Source organism: the organism of the source record quoted next, unplaced genomic scaffold (assembly GCF_019419815.1).
Source record: "Pyrus x bretschneideri cultivar Hongxiangsu unplaced genomic scaffold, Pyrus_bretschneideri_v1 Contig38, whole genome shotgun sequence".
In the NCBI taxonomy this organism is placed as follows: Eukaryota; Viridiplantae; Streptophyta; class Magnoliopsida; order Rosales; family Rosaceae; genus Pyrus; species Pyrus x bretschneideri.
In genome coordinates this window covers 1138098-1141528 of record NW_025999701.1, presented here as the reverse complement: position 1 = coordinate 1141528, position 3431 = coordinate 1138098, and positions in this window count along the sequence as shown.

Below are 3431 nucleotides of genomic sequence, written 5' to 3'. Positions count from 1 at the left end.
CCTAAAGTATTAATTTTGGAACAGTCTCATACATCTGTTAAGTTTTTCATTAAAACTTCTGTTAATTGATAACGTGACACCTATATAGACAATTATTGAACACCACGTGTCAATATCAAATTACAAAAAAAAAAAACAAAAACAACAAACAAACATCCATACCCACCTTCTTCCCCGCACCCTCTCCCTCCCTTCTCTCTTCTGCAACCCCCACCCCTTCCCTCCATTCTCTCTCCTGCACTTACAACCATTCTCTCTTCTGCACTTGCACCACCCTCCCTTCACTCCTCTGCAACCATTGAAACCCAAAAAAAAAAATAACAAAAACCCAGAACCCCGTCGTCTTCCCCACCCGACACCCCTCCACGGCTCCACCATTCCATCCCCTCCAACCCAACCACCAAGCTTTTTGTTCCTGGAATTTAACTGTAAAATTGACATTTTCTTCTTCTTAAACAGCAATGACGCAATTAACAACTCACCCATTAGTTTCAATTTCAATTCAATGCACCATTCAACCAATTGCAGCGATTGAAACCTTTAAAAAAAAAAAAAAAAATTAGAAATCGATGCGATTAAAAAACCCTAACCCTAAAGCCCACTTCAATTTTCCACAGTTAGATCGAAGCAAAGAAAGCACTTTGTGTGTATGATCTCAGTACCTGGAGTCCTGGAGCTTGGCGGTGGACTTCTTCTCGACGTCGAGAACGATGGTGTTGGTGCCGTGGACGCTGACGGTGGCGTTACCCTTACAGACGGCCTAGAGCGCGTACTCGACTTGGAAGAGATGACCGTGGAGAGACCGATAACGATAAAAAGACAAATTAGTCTTCTATCACATAAAAAAAATAATAAATAATAATGTAATTTCATAAGTTTAAATTTTACTATTTTTTATTAAAACCACATGATGTTAAAATACTTCTAATATTAAAAAAAAAAAAACAAACAAAAACATCCAACTTCTCCACGTTCTCTCCCTCTTCTTTTTTTCTTCCCATTTTCTAAAAAAATATTTTCATACACATAAAATGTAGACAATGTTAGTATCAATAAACTTGAGTTGCTGGTTGCTGGTTGCTGGTTGCAAGTAAAAGATAACGAAGGTTAGGAGAAGGAGAACAAACGTGGGATGTAAACTTTGCTTTATTAAAGCGTGCCAAGTCATGTCAAAAAGTTAAAAAAAAAAAATTCAAATTCCACGTGGCAATGCGTATGCTCCATTGGACCATTAGTGTCGTGGGCATTGTATTTAGCCATTAGTTTCAATTTTAATTAACTAAACTTTGCATAAAATGCTCATGGGAGGTCTTTGAACTCTTAGATCTCGTTTGATAACTGTTTTTAAATGATTAATAACGTTTTTAAAATTAACATATATTTTTATTAAAACACCAGTTAGGTGCTTTTACTAAAATCACTTTAAGTGTTTTTTTTCAAAATTTATTTTTACTAAAATTTGATTTCAAAATATTTTATCTAGAAACTTTTAGTCAATCAAAGAACTTGCTAAACGAAACTTTAATCGTCGCGATTTGTCATTGATCGGAATTTTACAGTTGCAGCTGTCACTCACCTCACCCTAAACCTTAACTTGGATACAAGTTAACTCAAATCGAAATATGTTGAGATAGATATCTCTTTAACTTTTTTCGTCCTTGACAATCTTAAATAATATTGCTTGATAATCGGACATGCTACTTCTTGTATAATAATGCCGTACAGATCAATTATACAAAAAATCAATCAAATTAAATTATTTTCACCCGTTTAAATGTTTAAGTAAAAAACATGTTTCGTCTATTTATTAAATGAACATTAGATGATTAGACAAATTTAATAAGCACTTTGCATAGATGATAAGAAAACCGAAAAAGTAGAACAAGGCCAAGAAACAATTAGCCACTTCGATAGTCAACGTAAAAAAGTAGACAACATAAAAAGTCATCATGCCGATTTAATGTTCGATCCAGACCTGGTTGACCTTTTGAGACGAAATTTTTGGTTGAACAAGCAATTCAATGAACCAGCAATGCACAAGGAAGATCATCTTTGTTCAAAATAACGACAAGCGAAGATGGAGGTGTCACCACCCAGCCTAAGCCGCACATCTCGGGTGAAAAATTCCTTGCGACAAAATCCGCCGCCATATTTGTTGACCATGGAGCACACGATCAAGAGCATGATTGAAAACTCCTCCCGACCTCCAACGCACGGGACAGGATTGGGAGCAATTCCCAATCACAACTCAGAGAAGGGGAATTTTGGAGTGCATAATTTGAACCATTTTTTTCAACAAACATTATCCCCATAAAAGATATAAGTAAATTTTTTTCAATGATACGTAGCACTGAATGATACAAAAAATGTATGATATTGAAAATATAAAATTTAACAGTTGTGCAAATAAAATTTAATTGCTAAAATACTCATGACCCTAAGTGTTAGCATTGAAGTCACACCGAACATTAAAATCTTTATTTTGACCTTAGTTTTTTTGAATTAATTATGTTTAATTAGTAAGGTTTTACTTTTTAAATTAGTTATGAAAAGAAAAGTCTGCAAGTTTGACAAATTTTTCTCCAGTCAAACTATGTTTACTCGTTCAAGATCAACAATCTTTGCTTTCAACCCACGGTTCTAGACGATTCAAGCTAGAAAAAACAATATTTTTATATTTGGTCATGTTTTATCACTATCCCAATTTGTTTTTTCAACACATCCATTCTCTCAAATTGACCTTGACACTACCGGATGTGAAACAACAACAAATCCAATTAAAAGAGTACAATAGTGTTTTTTTTATTTTCAATTTCAAAAAGCTCACAAAAATTTTATCATGATCTCTCCGTTGTAGTTTCTACGATTTCTAGTAGAAGAGATGCCACTGATATTTTTATGTTTTGATAAAAAGTACGATATTTATTAATGAGACGAGAAAAGAGTACAAGAGTATAAAAGATTTAAAGGTGTGACTTTTGAAAAAAAAAAAAAAACATGCCCGAGCTTTTAATGCGGAATCAAGAAAAAAAAATCACAGTAAGAAAAAAACATTCGAATAGACTTATCCTCAATCAAAGCATTTGCAACTATATCCGGTGGTTCCAATCCAGGCACGTGAAAAGTTTATGGGCCACCTGATTTGCATCTCGTCTAATGTGGCTGAATTCGGGAAAAGTATTGCAGAAAAACCACAAATATCATTTTACCCAAAAAAAAAAAAAAAATGGCACAAATATCATTGATTATAGGCCCCATGGGAGAGGTGTCGTCCTCATGTTTATGCATGCCAGGCTTGGCAGCCATGGCCACGACGGATTAATTTTAAAAGCATTTTGTAAGAAGTAATAGATGTCAACTTCCTTATTTTGTTAATTTGAACACTGCTCATGAAAGAAAAGATATTCATAATAATTCTCATAAAATAGTAA